This window comes from Asterias amurensis, chromosome 1 (genome assembly GCF_032118995.1).
Source record: "Asterias amurensis chromosome 1, ASM3211899v1".
Classification (NCBI taxonomy): Eukaryota; Metazoa; Echinodermata; class Asteroidea; order Forcipulatida; family Asteriidae; genus Asterias; species Asterias amurensis.
In genome coordinates, this window is record NC_092648.1 from 5,141,118 (window position 1) to 5,164,078 (window position 22,961).

General features: G+C 37.9%; 1 protein-coding gene across 3 annotated transcripts in view; it reads left to right on the forward strand.

The window, feature by feature from the left end:
* The first annotated feature begins 4,710 nt into the window (after positions 1-4,710).
* Positions 4,711-22,961, forward strand: part of LOC139943633 (forkhead box protein N3-like) — an 85,442-nt gene continuing 67,191 nt past the window's right edge. Inside the window, exon 1 of one of the 3 annotated variants that reach the window (XM_071940357.1) lies at positions 4,711-4,845. The gene's annotated coding sequence lies outside the window, so the exon portion shown is untranslated. Of the gene's footprint in view, positions 4,846-15,973; positions 16,285-22,202; positions 22,269-22,961 lie in introns of those variants that run through there. The other 2 variants (XM_071940377.1, XM_071940385.1) reach the window with 2 other exon arrangements.

Consider the following 22,961-nt stretch of genomic DNA (forward strand, 5'->3'; position numbering starts at 1 on the left):
GATGGATTGGCTTTTGCCAGCTCGATGTTTGTTATTGTGAGAGCTTTCTCAAAAAAAAAAATTATATTCTATTAAAATAACACTTCTTGCAATGAGAGTCAATGACCAACCTCACCTTTAGTAACTTTCATATCTGTTCAATTTCGGGGTGTCGTGGCCGAGTGGTCTAGGGTGATGAACTTAAGTTCTTGAGCAAGGCACCTTTCATAATTGCTTCTCTTCACCCGGGAGTACAAATTGGTAACGGGCGAGAGATGGGGAGTAGTAACCTGTATTATATATAAAGGACTGCAACTTTTAGAAGATTTCACCATGAACCTTGGACCCCCTCCCCCCAAACATTGTTGTCCTTGCACACAAAGTGCAAGTTTCACAACCATGCTCAGATCAAAACTAGGGACCCCAGCTAAAAAAAACTGTCGTCTGATGAAAGGGCTTTTAGATCTCTTACAGGGTGTGCGTGGTGGCAACTGATCCAGTGCTATCACTAGAAACATTTCTCCACACGACAGCAATTTAGAAAGGGTCCCTTGGTTAATGTTTCCATGGTTGCAAAATTGCACCTTGTGTGAAAGGACAACAAAAGCAAGTTTAAGAAGATTTCACTATAGGGACCCTGGATAGTCCAAACATTGTCCTTTCACAAAGTACAGTTTGTAAAGTTTCAAAACCATGCTCAAACTAATCAAGGGACCCTTGCTAAATTGCTGCCGTCTGAAAGGGTTTTTGAGTCTCTTACAGGGTATGCTCGGTGGTAACTTGATCCAGTGCTGTCATTCAAACATTTCCCCTCTTGTTTACCGGGGTGGCATTCCCTTGCCCTCTCGGCAACCTACTTGCTTGATGCATTGAAAACTGAACAAGAAAACGCCTTCTATCATGCCATTCTGACCAACCTCTTGAAAAGCTAATAACTCGGTAATTAAATAACAAGGCGGTCGTTGAACGTGAAATCGTCCCAGTAAGTGTTTGATACAATCACGGGTATAAATTGGTTTATTCATTTTAGACTAATCAAGGCCGCCGTGGAGGTTGGCCTTGCACCTGCACCAACTAGAGAGGAAGATTGTCTTAAAGAAAGCACACAATAAAACATTCCCTCTTGGAGTTGCGCCGTTTAAAAATACATCGGGTAGGTTTGGGCATGAAGCAAGAAAATAAATTTTAGTCCTTCGTGGTTTGGACAACGGGGGATACAAAGTGAGAGTCGTGCAAATAATCTCTAAAAACAACATATGAATTGGAAACGGGAGTCATATTTTGAGTTATAATGCCTTTACGGGTAGGTGATCTTTGAATGGCTTCTGCCCGTAGGTTATTTTTCCTCCAATAAATGCGAATTTGCTACATCAGTGTGGAATGAATTGGTCTTTTTTAATCTCAGTGGACTTATTTTTGTGTTAGTGTTACCGTTGATGGCCTCTAGGGGGAACGTTAAGGAAGAGGGTGTATGCCCTCTGTCAATGAACGGCTTGCTTTGGCTCGTGGTCTGACACACATTCGGCATCAACTCTTTTATTACGGCGTTCTTTAAAGGCACTGGACACTAATGGTCAAAATAGTTTTTGCCATAAAAACTTTGGTAAATACATCAGCTTAGACAAATTTAAGGGTGATAGAGAGGGCCATGGGAAGGATTATGATAGGAGTAACAAAGAATGACCGGGTGACGAATGAGGACCCAAGAAAGAAATCAAGAGTGCAGATCATTATTAAGACCATTAAATAAAAACAACAAAAACTGGACTCCAAGAAACCGGACAAGAAAAAGAGGGCGACAAATCAGAAGATGGAGTCAGGAGGCGCTGCTTGGCAACATACATAGAGTGAGATGGAGAATTGGTGAAGAGGCTCTTCCTCATGCAGTGGAGTGAAACAGGCTAGACGACGACGACAGCTTTGGACTGCATTTTGAGAAGACTGTTTTTACCTTGAAGCAATGTGGTTATGGAAACAGATTTATCTTTGTATCCCTCAATTTGCGGCTTAATCTCAGAACGCCACCATCTTTTTAAAAATATTCACATGTAAGTTTTACATAAGATTGATGGTTCCGATAACTAAAACGTATCGCCTCTAGTAATAAATTGGGCTCACGATGAGCAGTTGCATGTGTTAATGTTTTAAATAATTACGGTGCAGTTATCTTCCGCCGTGCATCGGAAAGCACAAGAGATGCACAAAAAGGGGAGACAATTTCTGACAAACCTTTACAAATATAGGCCTACCACTAATGTAAGGTTATTAATTCATTTTTTTTTTTTTTTTTTTCAAATGGTATTCCATTTAGAATGCGAAACATTTGGAACAATTTATTCTGTGTGATATAATATTTCTTAGCCTGTTTCTAAGTTATACGCGGTAATTTTAGGTAGAACCTTGCTTCGGTGACACTGCTTTGTGATACGGCAGAAATAATGTATGCACTAAATTATATTAAATACCAATATTTTCCAGGGGAAAACGTGTGATACCCCATATACCACCACATCGCATTCCATTTATTTGATTTCAGAACTCATTCGGGCGTGGTTTAATGCCGACCGGTAAATAACACGCAGCATAAACACCAACAGCGTTTGGCACGCCCGAGCGCCGCTCTGATGCCCATCGAAGCGGCAACAAAACAGCCCTGAAAAATGTGTTCCCAATTTTGCTGATATTAAATACATAAATGCATACACCGCTAACCATTGATTTTTTATTTTTCTGGTGTATTTCCCTTCGCCAGCTCTCAGCACTTTCCTCTCATAATTGAATGAAATTCAATAATTTATCTACCGGTATAGAGAAACGTTTTTTTTTTTTTTTTTTTTTTTTTTTTACCGAGAGAGGCGTCGTTCAGCGACGGAATGGTGATCCACATTTAGCTGGGAGGTGTTCGTATAGCGTCCGCCGGCGCAGAGCGCGAGCTTCTATGTTTAGGCGGCTGCAGCTCGAGAACAAAAGATAGGTGCAATGCGAGGGCGGGGCGGTATGGATATCCACAGGCGAGATGGAGATGTTGCTATGGCAACGTACGCCTCTTCCGAGGACGCAGATATATATGTGATGCCAGTAGATGCTCCTTCTATGTTTCTGCTGCCTGCACTGTTTATAGAGTGCTTGGTTCGCCTCGGGGCATCTTATTGCAAGGCTGGTGGATTTCATTTTGGTGAAATCAAAGACAATTCAGCCATGGGTCAGACAAAACGCCGCACTGGCTGTATGCAGTAAAAACACCTTGCTGTTTTACAGTGGAGAGTATATTTATTGGCAATACTGCATGGAGGAAGAAATATTACGATCATAGCGAATGTGGGAATGTGGATGTTGGTAGTGATGCAAGTGACATTGTGTGTTACTTGAACCTACTTAAAATTTAATCTATGGTTTTGTATGGGAAAGGGCTGTGCCTTGAAGAACATAAATAATGAGAGCAAAAAATGTTGGCCTATAAAATAAAAAAAATGAAAAAACAAAAACCATCAAACCTGCAATCAATTTTGTACGAAGCAAGAAACAATGGCGACATGGATTTAAGGTGGAGCAAACGTTCACATTTATTCAGCCAAAAATATGGGAAACTTACCAAGTTCGGTCGCTGAGGGCGCATATATGAGAATATTTACGAGAAACACTGGATTTATATAATTATCAAAGTGCATTGCATAAGGCCCTCATGTGTGTCCATAACATTTCAATGTTCTCTCTCCACAGACACGCCACCACAATCGATGATGCAAGGCTCATAATCAATCAAGTATCTTCCCGTATTAGAGAGTTTGTTTATTCTCGGACCATATGTCTTGCTCTTTAGATCACTATAGTCGATATTGGCGTATAGCCAAACTGAAGCTCGTTTTATAACTTGCCATTTTGTTTCAATTGATAAATAAAATGATACAAACCATTTGAACACTTTAATTTGTAAATGCTATGAGTAAAACATGACAATGACGGTGGCAAATTAACAGTTTTTCTCAAAGGTTTAGTTAAAACACAACACATCACACATAGACTATGGGTTGTTTCATATATATTTTTCGATCATTATAAAACTAGAATACTGTACATTTTGATAAAATTAACACAGTTTCTAGGAACCGAGCAGTTGTTTAGGAGAAATTGAAAGGCACAATTGGGAAGTAGTTCGGAAAAGTAACTGACTCTCATTGTCTCTTTTTATTAAATTTTGTTCAAATTTGGTAACAATGAAAACAACAATTTCGTGAAAAGGGGGAAGTTTTTAAGTATATTTAGAATAATGAAATACAATTACTGTATATCTTCCTATCACCATTTCTTCTTTGTACTTGATACGAAAGCCGCGCCACAAAGACTTCTGTAAAATCTGCACACGGGGATTACCCCAGCAGGTGCATAACTATCACTGATTGGTTGCTATCACGCTAACTCTGGCTGTTCTATTTATTGGACATTTTAATAACCCCTTCAATTGTGTCACAATATTTGCTCAAATTATATAATAAAGACTACTTGGCACACAAAACTAACAAAAGCTGGACACAAATAATTGTTAACATGTATAATTTACTTTATCAAGAAAAATAAGCGCAAGAAATGTTTACAAATGTGCAAAATTGTGACAAAATTGAGAGGGTATATGAATTGTCTAGGCGACCAAGCGGCGTCGTACGTCACGGGGATTCCCGTATGTGCGCATGCTCAAACTGCTATCAGAATGAATCACATGTCGCGTGCGCTGAAAGCATGGTCTTTGTGTGTACTCTACCGACACTGTGTACAAAGTGAATGCAGTTTGAGACGCTCTAATTTACCACCACACCAACACATTGTTTATTGGAAAATCTGCTCCATCGCTGTGAGCTGTACCAACAAAACGTAAGTAAAATTACACTTTTTTACTCTTGGGGTATTATACATTTCAATATGATACGAAATACAACAGTCTACACTTGTTACAGTTGTGTTTGAGTGTGGAAAATGATTGGAAAACCCTAAAATGTCAGAGTTTCGACCGTGAAGTGTCCTGCGGAAATCACGATAAATTCCCTTCCGGTCGAGAGACTTCTGTGGGTTGCACCACGGGTGCTTCGGCCAATGAGGCCCCATAACTGGGCACGTGGCGACTACGACACGTACATGACATAAGCAGCTAGTTTCAGTCACTAGGTTATAAATTTCGACTTATTTTGCGGTTTGTGCACAACGTTCAACAAGTTTTGCTGTAAATATTATTGATTTGAGACGATATTCAATGTGTAAATTTGAGTTGATTAAAGAAGAAAGTTTTTGGAAGTACAACAAAGCAAGTGAACACACCTTGTCTCCACCAGCGTGTAACTGCTCTTGCTGTGTTGTCCTTGTTCCTTTTGTGTGGTCAGCCACGTTTATTTCCTCTGAAAGTGGTTAATGGTGCCACTTCTAAAAATAGATATGAGGAGCCAGTCAGTCACCTGCTCTATTTTTGGTAATATTTTGGCAAAATGAGTATGAACTGTTTTTTCCCCCTTCTTACTACTACTATTCTTGAAAGCATGCATGTGTTTACTTTTAAAACATGGATTTGATTTAAAATACATGGTCAAAAGGATTCGTTTGTGGGAAACATTCATGACGTTTGACTCATAACATATTGTGACTTTTGAGATGTGTTCGTCGTTTTGGTAGAAGAAATGGCTACATTGAACATATATGTGAATGAATAAAGTAATGGATAACTTTCCGTATGGCGCCACCACCTTTTCACTCATTTTTACAAAAAGGGATATCTCATTGAGGTAAATTAGATACTATATTATTTCATATCGAATGAAAAAGTGGTGGCGCCATACGGAAACTTTTCCAAAGTAATATTAATAATAAACAAACTAGTCTGTTGTGTGTGTTGTGTATTCTTGTAATGTTTGAATCATTGGAGCCATCAATTTCAGCAATGCCTAAAAAATCTCTTTACATTAAACACAAAGAATTTAGCTAAATTGTCAAAGAATGGAATAAGATTTCCAAGGATTGCTCTCCAGACCTTAAAAATTCAACAAACCGTCCTCACCATGTTTAATTGCAATGCACAGAAATTGTATGAATGGCCTATAATTTTGAGAAAGATGGTGTTGTTTATTGTTTACATAAAAATTGAAATAACTTTAATCCATGTTTTTTTTTACGTGGACATGTGTTATGATCTGCCTCACCACAAACTTCTGACCATTATAACAATGGTATAACCAATCCATGGAGGTGGTACCATGGAAGTAGGATTATGGAACCATGGAGGATAAAATAACATCACTGTGCAGAGAAGTCCTTCAGTTTGCAACAGTCTATCATCAAATAACACTCACATGTGCTTAGGTTTCTAAACATTGTTGTAGTGTGGAGGTATGTTGGTAGTATCTGTCTGATAGGAGGGAGGGAGGGGTGATGACACTAGTGGATTAGTTAAGATCTGTTGGCATACTCTGGAGTTTGTCTTTCGAGTCCATGCATCTCACAGCCTTCTCAGTTGCTGCCACCTGCAGGGTTCGATGCATCATGGGTTCGATGCATCCTAACTTCTATTACTGAACTTAACTTGTCCTATAGGCTAGCCTTAGATTAGTCCCAAGTTAGGAAGAGTTTGGTAAAATCAACTGACAGGTCTTCCAAGGCATCTTAGAAGGTGTGGCAATGTGATGAGTTTAGTAAAAAAAAGCTATAAGATCAAACCTTAGACCAATATTTATGTGCATCACATTCCAATCCTACGTAATTCAAGACTACAGCTTAGCCAATTCCAATAACAATTACTCTACCTCCCTGCAGCTAGCCTGTATCTTTTAGATACAAAGATTAAAGGAATTTAAATCCCTTTGGCCCCTTAAAAGCCATCATTCAACTTTTTCCCGAAAGACCTTGCAGTATATTCATGGGTGAGTAAGGTGGGATGGGGGGGGGGATCGTTTCCCCCTAATTTCTAGACACTTATTTCCATTTCAACAGATAATCTCTCCTTGTTTGTAACTAACATGCAAAAACAGCCATACAAATGTTTGTTCATTACTAATTAATTGGCCCAAGATATAACTTCCAACTCCAACTAAAATAGTATCAGAACTGGTAAATGACAAAAGAAGCATCACAAAGAGTTAGGTCTACACAATGAATTCAATCAATTTCAAATCAAATTTATCATGTGAGATTGTTTTTTTCTGGTGTTAAACAATGGCGTCTGAGAAATAAAGCGGTAGTAAAATGTATTGATCATTATGGATTTTTATTTAATCTCAATAGGTATGCATTTTGCTTGATAATAAAAGTTCAAGGCTCAGTCTGTATCTGATTGTGTGCGTACAGAGAATACATAGTCCTCACATAAAAAGTCTGTTTCTAGGGTTGTTTACTGTTTAATTATTAAGGGGATTTAATTAGTTTGTGCATGTGTGTGTTTGGAGCATGTGGTGTGTAGATTATTTTGGTAGTCATGGTTACGTGGACAGCTGGCCTTGCAGGATAATGGCAGCTTTGGAAAAAGATACTGGTGGTATACTTATCACTTTGTGTGTGTACTCTGTTCCATTTACTCTGTGTGGTGTGTTGTTGCAGATATTCAAATATCGTCTATTGTGAAGCCTGCCATATTGCGTTTTCAACCAGCAATAAAACTGATGTCAAAAACACATAACTGTCTTTTACCAGTAGTAATATGTCATATTTTAGACCTTTATGAGGTCTCAAAGTCACTGATAATGTTAACAAATAGGACCTCATGTAATACTGAAATTCCCTCCAGTTTTAACACAAGAAATTGAGACTGAACTTATTTTGTGCAAACTGAATGCAATTACTGAGTAGCAAATCCTGATTTTTGAGTAGCATTTGAAACCTTTTGTGCAGCATTTTGCTCTGCTATACAAGGGAAACCGCTCAGTGCCACACCTCTTTCCTAAACAACATTCTTACAATTCTGCATCTAACCATGGAGTCCTCCATGATCTAACCATGGTGTTCAACTTTACACGTCATGGCTTGTTTTGAGCCCATAATACATGGATATAATTCAAGGAATGTTGCCTGTTTGTACACACCTGCATTGCATTCTTCAAACTCATCCAGAAAGCAACCAGTATGTACCCAAGAGATCACCGACTTTATCAAGCCTTAAGTACACCTCTACGTTTCATTCTTATCCAGAAAGGGTATTAACGCTGTTAATCCCCATTAAACTTGACTGCTTGTTGGTTGGACTATGGTGGTGGACTCATTGCAACACTGTGTATGCTAAGCAAACATGGCAGGAGAGAATATCCAGTTTTTGATTACCCTCTTTTGAAACCACAGAGTAGATTGGTTTATTTAGTGATTTACGCTGGGTACATGGGAATGTTTATACCCCAGCTTAAAATCTCATCTGGACAATACCTGTACGAGCTATTGCTCCATGGTATGAGGAGGACCACTGCAACTCCTTTGCAAGACTCTGCCGCCCTACAAAAACATGTGAAGACTCAATAAACTTTCAGTTATTCGGTCATGGGGGTGTAGCTTCATAGCTCTTAGTATGTGGGTGGAAGAATTTCAGGGCAGAGGGGATTAAGTGATTTAAAGGGATTTGAAATCAATGGTTCACCTACAGTACAGGTGAGAGGCTAGTGTCTTGTTTGATGGGAGATGATTTCTAATAACAAAGGACGAGAGTGATTGTTGAACAGCCTTTACTGAAGTGGCACTGGGTCCCCTCATGCCTGATACACTTGTTTGGTTGATTAAATACCAGGCCAGTCAATGTGCTTTGTTGGGATTTGTGTGAGTTGTTGATAAACTAAATTGTTATTTCTTCAGTTGAAATACAGTGACTTCTTTTGGGGGTGTATTGTCTGATTCCACCATGGTTTATTTGACAGGGGTTACACAGGCAGTGATTGGAAGAGTTGAGTGTGTTTGGTCTGTGGCCTTCTCATCAATGCAGATTTTTGCATTTTTAACAGCAGGACATCTTGCTCATAGATGACTGGTTAGCAAATCAAACTGAACCACATTTTCTAACATAGAGAGTCTTCGATTCTGTATTGAAAAAAAAAATCACTTTATGTAAAAAAAAGGTCTGGAAAGTGTGAAGTTGGTTACGTAAAACAACAGCAGACTGATTAAATTTGCAGACTGATTAAATTTGTTGCTTGCTAGATGTTACTGTTCTATAAATTCGTCCAAGTCTGAGAGACTGTATGTTTAGGTTTAAGGGGTTACCATGATGCAGTGGAGAACCTTCGCTTGTAATGTCGTAGTACTACAAGCCAACAGATAAGTGGGTAGATTTTAATCTGAGATATTCTTTGCAAACCAGCTCCTTTGTCCACAAAGGCATCCTGTACCAACCTGTTTTGTAACAATTGGCAATCTCTGTACAGAAAACCAAGAATATTTAGTCAATAGGATTCTTTGTTTCCGAAGACAAGAGAAACAATGAACTCTTTATGAAGTGAACTTTTTTGTTGAAGTTGAAGGTAGATTGCATTGTCTTATAGAATGAGAGGGTAATTTTAAGTAGTTATAGTAATACGATCATGCTGGCTGACATTGTTATCAATATTTGAACAGTAACACAGACTAGTTACCATAGCATCTTGCAAAAACAAGATTTTTTGTCAGAGTTTTAGGAACTGTAGAGATTGTTACCAAGGCAACTTGCACAACAATTCCAGGTGCCTGGGAGAATAAGCCCCCAAGATATACTTGGGCCACAAAGTCATGGTGGGTTATCCGTATCATCGCTCAGTCACCTCTGAAGTTAACTCCCCCATCTGTTACTGTCCTTTGCTGAAGCCCTTGAGAATGGTAGCAGTTTGCTTACCGCTTCAATCAGGGCAGACAAGGACCAACATGGAGTCCATAAGGACTACAGCAAATGATCATCCCATATGGATAGTTACAAAATAGTCACTTGATTTTGGTTGTTTGTCTGTTTCATTCCTAAACATACTGTAGTGGTTATAATGACATACTAGGTCCAATTTCATAGGCCTTCTTTGAAAACACGGCTTAGGCTTTGGATTCGGCTTTAGTCTCCTACCCCCTCGTCTGAAGCCCTGAGCGCGTATGCAAAGCACACGCAATTTTTTAAACAACCGTAGGGCTAAGCTAGCCTGAGCCGAATTTTGAGCCAAAGCAGTGGATTCAAAAAGGGCCATTGAGCTGCCATTATGCTCAGCAATTTTCTGCTACGCAAAAATAACCAGGATACCAGTCTCATTTTGAATTATGTAAACTAGTATTTTAGCTGGTAACCTTATTCTGGTAAGCATAATTATATTGTGCTTAGCAACTTTTTGTGCTTAAAGCAGCTCTCCCTGATTAGAACCAATGGGTTCTCATGAGGTTGTAATATTCATTTAAAACGTTTAAAAAAAGATGAACATACACACAATACATATCCTGTGGAAGGATTTGCTAGGCCTTGTACCTTTAAACCCAATTCAAATTTTAATATGCATTCATAGGCATTAAGCTGAACTCTATAGCATGCTTGTGATACCATACAGGGTTATTGATATTTGATTTTGTTTAAACAAGAACTTTAAACTAGCTAACCTTAAGACCTTTTACTCAGATAAAAAAAAACATGTTTTACAGGCTCTGATAAATCACACACACAAAATACTAAAAATGTGCACACACAATGGTGTCAAATGATAATGCAGTAACTTATTGGTACATTTTAACCGTATAACCCATTTTAGCCCATCAAAATCCGGTGGACCACAAGACAAAGGTTAAGTTTCTTGTCACGGTTTGTTTGTAGCTGTTCCGTAATATAAGTACAACAACAGTCTTGGAATGGGTCATAGGACAATAGCAACTCTTTGGGAACTATGGGTGTAAAACGGAAGGGCAATATACTTTATGTTGGCTCATGTTTAATGCTGTATTTGGCCCACTTCTTTCAAAAGAACCTGTTCAGAACCCCAGTTAAATATATTGTGACCAAGCTAAACATGGAAGAGGAAAGCAATATTATAAGCATTGAATGCATACATTAGTTTACATTTCATGATTTGCCCTAACACTAACAGGCACTGGACAATTACTCAAAATAATTGTAAGCATAAAAACTTAGTTGGTAACGAGCAACATTGTAAGAAACAGCTCTCTCTGAAGTAACATAGTTTTTGAGAAAGGGGTTATTTCTCACTCAAATATGAAAAGACTTCAGGGCTGAGGCATTAGTAGGCATCTGAAAGCACACACATTTGTTCACAAAGGTGTTTCTTCTCTTGTAACTAACCAGCAGACCAGTAAGTGTGTCATTTCTCTAGCCTGTCGGCTTTTTCACTAGTCAGTATTAAATAGTAATGAAATAATATTTCATGTTAAATAATGAAGCCCACTGAACTAGCCAGCTAGACTACTTGGAATGATTTTTGACTGGTCCTCAGGTGTTTTAACTGGCATTTGGCTAAGCTTTATATATGGCCAGTAGACCACTGTTTAGGGGAGAATGCTGAATAGCTTTCACAAACACTAGGCCTACAGTTCATACCTTTTGGGTTCCCACTTACATTATGTATAGCATAAAAGTTTGTGACGGAGAGATTGTACAGGAAGTGAACTTTAATACACTTTCAAGTTCGTAGTAACAATACAAAAACATCATTGTGTACTAAAATGTCTGTGCATACATGTAGCATAAAAGCTGCCAAAGGATAATATATAGGCCCTACTATACACCAGATCCTGGCTGACACCCCTGGATTGTATTATGCAGTGTGTTACCATCTGCCTACCATGCTTAGTGTACTGTTGCCGTGGTTCCCTCCCCAATATGTGTACGGTTGGCATGGTGAAGAAGCTCCCTAGTCCATATCCCATTGTGTTCGACTCAAAGTCCAAACAGTACAGACCTTGTTCATTCCAATTTAATAGTTTCATCACCCTAGGTCATCTATTCTGATGAAATACCCTTTGATGGGTTTAGCAGAGTATCTAAATGCTTGACTGTTCATAAACCCTGTGTGTTTTTCAGATGTGTTGAGATTATCCGAGTATTATCCCAGACCAGTCGCTGATTATTTTACTTTACAATAAACCCTTATATGTACAGTCCTATTGTGAGCAATTACGTTTTACTGGTGGTGTCAGACAAGCTTTATAACTCTTACAAAGCTGTAGGTCCACTTTCTAGTTTTTGTAGTTTGGATAGGCTTATAGTTCTTCATTCAATGCTGGTATAAGATAGATATTAAAACATTTAAGAACACAACCTACATAACATACCTTTAAAGTAAACACTAACATTTTTAAAGACTTATTCTAAAGACTTTTTTGTTATGAATGATCTCAGCACATGGAATGGATGGAGTTCTAGTTTGAGGACTTTGAAATCCAAGTTCATTAAACAATTACTGACAATGCGCTCAGTTTATTGTCTCGTGGCTGAAAAAAAAAAGTGTACATCAGCCAGCCAGACGAGCTTACACAATCCCAGGCCTTATCTCTGAAAATGTTATGGAAAAACAATTTAAAAATTGACTGTTACCATGGTGATGGGACAATAGTGATAAGATAACCACCTGGTGTATGTAGAGTTGATTCTCAGCCAGTCTGGTGTGGTGTCAAATTTATTATTATCCATCCACAATGGTTGGCCTGTTATTTGTGGGCCAGTTTTTGTTGCTGTTGTTCAGGTTCAGAACATTTGTTATGCCAATATTATTCAAACTCCCTGGCAGGCATGACGTTCTTCCTACTTAAGTCTGTTTTCTGATTCTTTTGCCCTTAGAATTATCTTAGAAATTGAGTTTAATAAGGCCCGAAAAGTCTATAGTGTACAACTGTACAATCAACCCTCATTTAAAGAGCACTGTTGTTAAGAGGTTCTGCTGATAAAGAGTACTTTCCGATTTTTTTCTTCTCATTTCTGCTTGTGTTTCTTTGTTCTTCTGTCCTCTTATAACAAGGTTCCTGTTTTGAAGAGGTAATTTGAGAGTCGACTTTTGTACAATGCTATCAATCAATGGTTATACTGTACAGGGAAGTGTTTTGGGAAGTTTTGTATACCTATTATGTAACAACCATCTTGCTTCAAAAAAGATGTGTAAACAAGAACATTTATGGGACATTGGTCGGTGTGTCATTTGTTTTGTTGGGAGATTTTGGTAATGGTATTCCTTCTACTGTCACTCTGTGGCAATATGGACCGTTAAAAAAAAAAAAAATTGATACCACACCATATTGTTTGATTAATTTTTCTTGAGAGCTTAAAACAGGCTGCTCGTTTTTCACAATTAAACTAAGTCATTATCTTACCAAATTTAATCAATCTGATGTTATATAAGTATTGTCGGAATTACTTTCTAGTTCAGTGGAGTTATTGACAAAGGATTGAGCCCAAATCTTTTGAACAAACACTCTTATAAAAGAGTTATCATATCACAGGTATAGCTCTTGGATCATCACGGACAGTAGCTTTCTTTATAAATTTGTTAATACGATATTGTAATCCACTTGCCAAATGGCAATTAAAACACCTGAGGACCAGTCAAACTTTTCTCAAAGTAGTTTGGCTCGCTAGTTCATTGTTGAAAAGCATACCTATAGGAGTAGGTATGTACTACAGAAAAAGCTGCTGGACTAGTGAATTGACTGGCCCTGCTGGCCAGTCACTAGAAATGTTGAGGGCAAACTCAGCATACATTCACATAAATGTCATTAAAAAAATACTTACTTGGCAATCTCGGTGGTCTAGTCGGTAAGACACTGCTCTAGAACTGCAAAGTTTGTGGGTTCGAATCCCACCCGAGTAATCATATGCCTGTGAATTTTTGCTCACAGAACTCGGGAAGTATTTTAATACTTAATACTTAAGTATTCCTGCTGAGCACCAATATTAATATTAAACATAACTGTTTTATGATTTGATTGCACTGTGTCAAGGGAAGGGTTGAGTTTTCCTACTGAGTGGGCCTACCAAAATTAATATAAAACATAACTGTTTTATGTTTTTTTGTTTGCACTGTATCAAGAGGGAACATTTATAACAAAAACATCACTTCCAATTTTCTTTCTACTTAACATCTTGAAATTGTAATCTGAAAACACAAACCCTTATCATTGATAACCCCTACGGTTCAAATGGAGGCGACTGTATCGTAGTGCCGTGTTCATGATTATTCCCGTTATCTCCTCCTTACTGCGCACACCGCTGTTGACAAGGAGACGACTACGTCAAACTCATCAGTCTTTTTTTCAAGTCAACAACATCCCAGAGACGACTGCAGTCAGTAAGACTTCATGTCTTGAGGTGTCCCCCCTAGTTCCTTGACAGGGGTTGTTAAAGGCATTGGACACTATTGGTAATTACTCAAAATAATTGTTGGCATAAAAACTTACTTGGTAACGAGCAATGGAGAACTGTTGATAGTATAAAGCAGTATGAGAACTGCTCCCTTTGAAGTAACATAGTTTTTGAGGAAGAGGTAAATTCTCACTCAAACAATAACAGACTTCAGCTAAAGCCTTTTTATTATGCATCTGAAAGCACGCAAGGTAATGCATCAAGGGTGTTTTTTCCTTTATTATTCTCTTGCAACTTCGATGACCAATTGAGCCCAAGTTTTCACAGGTTTGTTATTTTTTGCATTTGTTGGGATACACCAAGTGAGACTGGTCTTCGACAGTTACCAAATGTGTTCAGTGCCTTTAAAAAAAAGATGTTTAAGAAAATATTTACTTGCTTGTGAGTGCAATATTTGTGTTTGTTTACAGCAGTGATCATATGGAATGTAATAAGCTAAGGCACTGATGTTTGCCTCGGCGGATTTTGTTTTTCATTAAGTGGGATTAGCATATAGGGCCTGCTTGTGAAATTACTTATTGGCCTTGCCTACGTTGTTTAAACAACTGTGTACAATAAGGCTGGACAGGTCTGAAGCTGGATGATTTCATTAAAACCTCTATTTCTCTTTTAAACCATCCCAAGATTTTGCTGATGAGGGCATCAGTCATATTGAAACATAATGGTGAAATTAGTGTTGGGATGCAAGAAAATGTTCTTACGTTACAGCAAATTATAACAAAACAGAATTTATTATACTTGGTTCACGCCAACAACTTTTAAAACAACTTATAATTTGGAATTATACTCATAAGTTTTGTTTCATTTCATTTTGCTGATAAGCGCTTTGAGGAAAGTTTTATTCATATTGCGCTATATAAATACTGTTTTATTATTATTATTATTATTATTATTAATTCTCTAAAGTTACGATTCCCCAAATATTAATATAGGTGACTCCACGTTAATCACTGTCCAAAGTTTTCAATCCTAGCGCCATGAGCACTTTTCTGGATTTTCATTTTTCTTCTTCTTATTATTTATTTCTATTGCTGTGTCTCTTGAAAATCTCTCACCCTGTACAGTTGTCAGCTTGCGTATTATCTGCAAATGACGGCTTATCAACTCGATATCTTTTCAGGCTGTTTGGTGAGGCTATCATCAGTCTAACCATCCAGCCAAGCTTAATTTCTCAGTCAGATAATTACTTATGTGTACACATCCTTGAAGCAATATTGTAATTGATCATCGCATAAACTCCTGTTTTTTACCCTTTTGCTTATTTCTGGGTTCTGAGAAATGCCTTGACGTCGCGCTGTTGACTCAACTCATAGAATTATTGCCGTTGCAATTTGAGTGTCTGGAAATGATCCAACCGTCTTGGACAAAGTAGGACCCTGCGAGATATTATATTCATTATTTAATCCCCTCACCACCTGCCAGGCCCTAACCATGCATAGTTTTCCCGTAATTTACAATGACAATCCTGGGCTAATGAAACATGTATGGAGAATATCAATGTTTAATAAAAGTCAACCATGCAAATCGTTTATGACTAATAAATATGATTTTTTAATTAAAAATACATTTACGTGTGCAACTCTGGATTGCGATCAAAATAAAGAGGTTTTTGATAATTTACAGTGTATTAAAGGTGATATGAAATGACTACTTAAGCAGCTACCCTCTAAATGCCCCTAATGTAAGCAGGAAGGTAACAAATAGTGTGCTTGAAAAATGCAAATCTAAAGTGTTTTCTTTCACCTTCAATTCCTGTCTTCGTTTGGATTGAAGAATTTGGTCTCAGGGATTCCTTTTTTGATTTCACGGTGCTTGGTTCTAAGAAGCTCTCTCGGTGTTTCAATTTTAATGAAACGCATCAATCATCCAGCGTTCTTCACCTATCAGCGGCTGGTCGCCGACTCACCAAGGCGAGGTACCAGTCAAGCTGTACTCTCTCCTCTTGAAGCGAGGCATACTCAAGAGCAGCACCTAGCATCTGACAGAAACAGGTATTACTACACTTGAAAACAGATGTGACTCTTTGATCTTAACCACTGGTTAAAAAATGTTCATCTTCAGTTTGATGGTATTCATTTCCTCATGTTTGTTTCCTCGTTTACTCTGGGTTCGCACGACATGTCATCTCTGGGATCGCACGACGTGTCGTCTCTGGGTTCACACGACATCTCTGTGGTTAGATCAGGGTGTGAAAACCTCTTGATGGTTGCCAATGTGCATTATTCATAGATCAGTGGCTTTGTATAAATTATTCACTTGCATAAATTGATTTTTGATCCGTCCTATTGGTTTAACTGTGTCATCTTGTTTGCATATTGCATAAAATGTTCTTTTTTTTCTGGAGGACTGAGAGGGGTTCATCTTTTAACCTTGTTGAATAAATTGAATGTTTCAACTGGTATGTTGGTGCATTACTGTTTGTACAACTAAAAAAGCTGGTAATACCACATGTTCCTCCTTGAGTATACACACTCAAATTGTAAACCAGGAAATGAATGTTGTACAAAGGCAACCCACAGTCTTGTTTGTGCTTCAACTTTTCTGCTAATCGGCTGATTTCCTGTTTTTCTTTAAAATAACAGTGCCATTAGAGAACACAGACAAACACTGCCATACCAAAGTCAAACACTGAATTAAGTTACACCGAGAAACACTGTGTATACAAAATTAAAACACTGACAAAGTGACACTGAGAAACACTGTCAATTATACAGCATTCAAACACTGTAGCCCTACAAAGTAACGGTTAGTATGGTTGGGCATTTCCTCTTCTTCTATTACAAAGTTGCATACAATTTTTTTAAAATCTCTACAAGGTTTAAGCATGCACTGAAAAATTAACTGTTTCCTGACACTAACTTTCTCAGAATGTTAAAGGAACACGTTGCCTTGGATCGGTCGAGGTGAAAAAACGTTTGCAACCGTTTGTTCTAAAATGCATATGATTAGAAGTAGAATATAATGATCCACACAAGTATCACTCGAAATTGCATGGTTTTCCTTTTACCTCGCGGACTAACACTGTCGGCCATTTATGGGAGTCAAATTTTTTACTCCTAAAATGGCCGACTGTGTTAGTTTGCAAAGTAAAAGGAAAACCACGTAATTTCGAGGCATATTTGTGTTGATCATTGTATTCTACTTTTAAAACATCTTTCTAACCATATATATGCATTTTATAACAAACGGTTACAAACGCTTTTCAAAGACCAACTCGACTGATCCAAGGCAACATGTTCCTTTAAGTCTCTCTGGAATTTTGTGAAAAACTGTGATAACAAAAAGTGATAGTTCACTAAATTTTACCTGCGCATTTCTCTATGTCTTCAAATATTTTCTTCTTCTGTTAAATTCAAATTACAAATCTCCTTATGGAGTCGCAGGAAGACACAACCTGGGATACCTCTCCTGAGATGAACCCATGTTGTCAATTAACACCCTGGCTCACTATCATCATAAATTCCAGGCCTCAATTGAGTCATATTCTATTTCAAGGAGGCCTGGGTGTTCAGTTGAGATGATATTACAGTGGTTGTCATGAACACCAACATCAGGAAGCCTTAAAGGGGCAGATTAATCATATTTATGTGGAGTTAAAGAACAGACACACATAACTCGTCTAATGTTAAATTAATAATTACATAAACCACCTTTAACCTCTTTAAAATGGTTTGACTAATTAGAACTCCATCAAACTGCAACCGTCATTTTTGCAATGCCTTTATTTGATAGCAAACACAAATAAAGTTACTGTATGCTCTGTAGATTTGTACAAATGCCCTTAAAGGCACTGGACACTTTTGTAATTACTCAAAATAATTGTTAGCATAAAAACTTACCTGCTTTGGCTTTTATGCCCCCAATTCCAATTGTCCTCTTATTGTCACTTTTTTTATTGTTATTTGGATTCTCTGTTAGAATGGAAATACATTTCTTAAAGGCAGTGGACACTATTGGTAATTACTCAAAATAATTATTGGCATAAAACCTTTCTTGGTGACGAGTAATGGGGAGAGGTTGATGGTATAAAACATTATGAGAAACGGCTCCCTCAGAAGTGCCATAGTTTTCGAGAAAGAAGTAATTTTCCATGAATTTGATTTCGAGACCTCAGATTTAGAACTTGAGGTCTCGAAATCAACCATGTGTGACAAGGGTGTTTTTTCTTTCATTATTATCTCGCAACTTCAATGACCGATTGAGCTAAAATTTGCACAGGTTTGTTATTTTATGCATATGTTGAGATACACCAGCTGTGAAGGCTAGTCTTTGACAATTACCAATAGTGTCCAGTGCCTTTAAAATGAAATGAATGAAATGTTACTAATATTCAGACCCTGTCTTATTAAAGTCCCCTCCATAGTCCGTGTTCAGATATATCCATAATGTTACATGATGGTGTGGCACAGCAGCTGCTACTATCAACTTGATTCATCTAAGCAGGTGCTAAAACTGATTACCAGTACCAGGCTGAAGTTACCAGTCTGTTGGAATGCCCTTCTCTTGCCTTGCTTTAATACTGACCGAGATGTGATTTATGCGGATTTCACATACCGTGATGTTGGGTACAAGTATTTACCCTTGATGTTGGGGGCTGTCTTGGGAATCAGCAGTGTGGATTAATGAATGGTAAAAGTGTTTGCTCGTCTGGTGGTGTGCAATGCTGTTTAGTCCCTGGATCCCCAGTTATGGCAATGATACACTGTACCACATCCAGCAGACAAATTGCTCATTTAAACTTTGAACTGTAAAAAGCTGAAATGTTTTCATCTTTCATTTAAGTTCATTGCTTTGGTTTTTAAAATGCACATACTTTTGGTTATTACTTACAAAATTAAAGACTATAAAAAGTTACTTAGTTAATAAAGTTTTTTTGGGTTGAACAAAGAATTGACTAGAGTGGGATTCGAACCAACGACCTCCGGATTAACGTGCCGGCACTCTACCAACTGAGCTATCTAGCCCTATATTGGCGCTGGCACGTTAATCCGGAGGTCGGTGGTTCGAATCCCACTCTAGTCAATTCTTTGTTCAACCCAAAAAATCGTTTCAAAATTTACCCAGTCAGTTTCCCTTGTGGTTTATATTGATATAGTTAATAAAGAGCAATCGAGAGCTGTTGATATTATAAAACACTGTTAGAAACAAACTTCTTTGCAGTAATGTATTTTGAATTTGAGAAAGGCATGAAGCCTTTCTTGATGAGCGTCTGGAAAAATGGAAGCGAAAAATTCTATGCAACAAGGGCATTTTTTTTCTTGCAACATATATGACTAATTGAGCCTATATTTTTACAGGTTTGTTTCTTCATGCATTTATGCTGGGATACACCAAGTGAGAATACTGGTCTTTGACAATTACTAAAGGTGTCCAGTGTCTGTAAGTGCCAAATTAAACAGTTACATGTATAAGTGCTCTCACAACTCAACGAAAAAAGAAAACCTTGTATGCTGTCACCTCACAACCCAACACAAAAGAAACGCTTGTATATTGATGTGTACTTTTCTAAGTTGGCTGTTACTGTCGACCATGTTCCTAAATTGTTTTGGTTTCATTTCCACACCATCACCTTAAATACCTGATGACAGGGTATTGGGCATAAACATTCCATTAACACCTACTTATTATGTCGTTGAAACTTCTGTTACACCAGCAATTACACCACTGCTCTTTATATGTCCCATATCTCGCTGCATAGAGAGGATTATGTAATATTTTATAATTATCCAATTGAAACTGCTGGTGTCCTTGCAGCCATTGATCAGTAATATTTAGATTGGTCTTGATGATTGCCATGGCAACAGGAAGCATCTGCATCGTTGTATTAATATAATTTAATGTATCCCTGTTTTTATATCTTTAATGAAAACCCAAGTGACATACATAAAATACAAAATGTTCCCTCCAACCAAATTTGTTGGTTTATTTTTTATCTGCCATCAGTTAAATTTGGGGAAATAGCAAATATTTTTGATTAATTTTGTTGTTGTTATTAGATTTTATTTAAAATAGTTTATTGCTTCCAAATTACATTTGCAACCGAAGGCTAAATTGTGGTCAAAGTTTAAAATTTAAAACCGTTTAAAATAGAACATTCAGAAATCAACCTAATTTCAACCAATCAGTAGAACTTGGTGAAATGAACATTTGTGTCAAGAAATATAGAGGGAGCAATATGTGCCCACTGGCAAGTGAACTATAAGGCAACTGATTCTGCGTTACTTAAAATTGTCAAGCTCCGTCTTCAAACGCAATGTTTGAACGTTGGTATTCTGATTAAAATATTCAATTGACCCCAGGTCTCATGCATTATTCGATTCTTATTGATATGAAAGCTAAGAGAAGAGCAACTTCCAAGATCACACTGAATATATCCGTTTATCCATCCCCCCTCCCGGTTGAAAAAAATATGGCTATTTACCTGTAGTGGTACAGTAAAGTAAAACGGAATGTACAGTAAAGTAAAACGGAATTGTTGTAAGTTGATACTAAATATTTATAAAGTTATTTTCTTTTTCAAAATGTGCCCAAATCCTCTTTGCTGTAATTTTTTGTTCATAAAATTTGATTTAATGATTTGTTGATCAGTGCTGATTTATGATTGCAGCCATGGTGACTGATCCCAGAGATAGGAAATTAGTCTGACAGAGCGAGCTTTTTGGGAAAATTTTGTTTCACACGCATCAGTTTTCTGTAATTCAAGAAGGAAGTTGTCGCTCAGGCATAGCTGTACGTATATTTACTCTGGCTATGGGCTAGTTTCAAGCCTTTTATGTCTGTTTTGTTTCAGTTTCTATTCTAGCAATAAAGTCATTGAATATGAGGGTTAAAAATTCTCCCCTATCATGACATTTATGTGGGAACAAAAGACGGCGGTTGACTTGTGATGAATTATGAACAAATATTCTGATAATCCTCTTTATGTGAATGCAAGATCTAATTGGAAAACTCGTTTCAACTGCACATTTTTAAATTTTAATATTTAGCAACAGAGGACAGAAACTTGTTTGATGAAACTGAGATAGTTATTATATGGCTCGCCCACTGTGAAATTTTGTTGATATTAATTAAACTTGATGAAGGTTGAGAAGGGATTATGTATTATGTCTTCAATATAAAAGTTCAAATTTGAAATTGTGTGTTGCTGACCGGTTATAGGATTACTCTAGTTTTGCCAGAGGGTTGGCCTACGTGTCTCTTTTACCGATCAATGAAATAACCAATCGCCCAAGGCTTGAAATATAAAAACCCAAGATGTATTTTAGTGCTGAGATGCTGTCACCCTTTCTTGGATCAGGCCTCTTGACTGCTAATTCTTACTGTGTTGTTGCGTTCATGCCTGCCTCTCTCAATGCTGGTCACTTGTATCCTGCAACTACCTCAGAAACGTTGCTAAGGACGTGTTTGTGGGTTGCCATGGTAAAACCTAATTAGCATTTTTCTCCTCCTTTCTTGGAGAGGGGAAGCTGTGGTGAAGATTCCCCCAAGGATCACGATGAGAGTGTAAGGGACGCAGGCAGTGTGAATCATATATTGGTCTCATTGTCATGGCTGTGTGTGTGTGTGTCGTAGTGGCTGCTGAAGCTGAGGGATCTTGTTGATGGAGACAGAAAGAGAAGAGAAGAACCCAAATCATTAATCTGATCAGGAGACAAGGACCTATGCATTATTGCCGGCAATCAACTATGGAGGATATTGGCCAGGTTTTGTCCCATGCATTTGGGGACATTCGACGGCCTTGGTGATTGAAAATCGAATTGATCCAGTTTGGCGACCAGCTGCACTGATTCTCATTCAGTTGTACCACCAGAGCACAGACTTTCTGCGGATTATTTTGCAAGGCCCAGCCATTTCATGGGTAGACACTGTGTTGCCACCAGAGTTTCCACACACACACCATCTAGATGCATGATGTGCCACACACACACATACACCGCACCGGCCATGGAAAAGATTGCAGTGGCATCGCCTGAAGGTACTAACCCTTTAACATACAGTACTTTTCTCCAGCAGCATCCACCCACCATGTGCTTTTCTTAGTGCACAAGGTCTCTAGCTAATTGAAATCTGATACCCCAATGTGCTTAGTACACACTTCAACTCACCATAATTAATTCATAACTTTAATCCTGTTTTATGTAATTAGTTGGCAACGGACTGTACAAGGGCACATAGTCTGATCAAACCAAACCTGGAAACCTTTATTTGTACCACTCACAAAATTTGTATTAACTAATTCCACCACGACTGGCTTTCTATTTTATTCAGAGAGTGGAGACAATTGCAACATTGAGATTAAACTAGCAGGCCTTATACTTCACGGAGGCAATGGAGGCGATTGCCTCCATGCCCCCTGGTAATTGCCTTAGTGCCCTTGAAATACTCCAGTAGAAATGTACAATTTCCTCATAAAGTGCCCTTTACGAAGGAGAACATGCCTTGGTGCCCTTTCCCTCTCAAAAACAAAGCAAACAGTCTTGAACTAGCTCTAACCCATCTTTGATCCATGAACAAAAGCTAGATGTACTCTCAAGTGCTTCGCATTTAGAAGTGACCGGAAGCGATTCCAAACGGCCACTATTAATTTGCTGTCACTGTCATTGTGATCAGTCATTAGCTTGAGGGCTTCCTTACATGATTGTTCAGTTTGTAGTTGCCGGCACTGACC